The sequence below is a fragment of the Haliaeetus leucocephalus genome, unplaced genomic scaffold (genome assembly GCF_000737465.1).
Source record: "Haliaeetus leucocephalus isolate CR32 unplaced genomic scaffold, Haliaeetus_leucocephalus-4.0 Scaffold0, whole genome shotgun sequence".
NCBI classification, from domain to species: Eukaryota; Metazoa; Chordata; class Aves; order Accipitriformes; family Accipitridae; genus Haliaeetus; species Haliaeetus leucocephalus.
In genome coordinates, this window is record NW_010972436.1 from 30,162,526 (window position 1) to 30,162,760 (window position 235).

Below are 235 nucleotides of genomic sequence, written 5' to 3' on the forward strand. Positions count from 1 at the left end.
CGCCCCAGTTCGGGCTCTCCAACTCGGCGGCGATCCGGGCCGAGATCGGGCGCTTCGAGTCGGTGCACCCCAACATCTACGCCATCTACGACCTCATCGAGCGCGTGGAGGACCTGGCGCTGCAGAGCCAGATCCGCGAGCACGTCATCTCCATCGAGGGTGAGGCGGACGGGCCGAACCGGGGCCGACCGAACCGAACCGGGACGGGACGGGGCGAACCGAACGGGGCCGGGCC

General features: G+C 70.6%; 1 protein-coding gene across 1 annotated transcript in view; it reads left to right on the plus strand.

The window, feature by feature from the left end:
* The first annotated feature begins 6 nt into the window (after nucleotides 1-6).
* The window catches only part of AGAP3 (ArfGAP with GTPase domain, ankyrin repeat and PH domain 3), a 148,465-nt gene continuing 148,236 nt past the window's right edge, over nucleotides 7-235 (plus strand). Inside the window, exon 1 of the mRNA XM_010563653.1 lies at nucleotides 7-159. The gene's annotated coding sequence lies outside the window, so the exon portion shown is untranslated. The remainder of the gene's footprint in view (nucleotides 160-235) is intronic.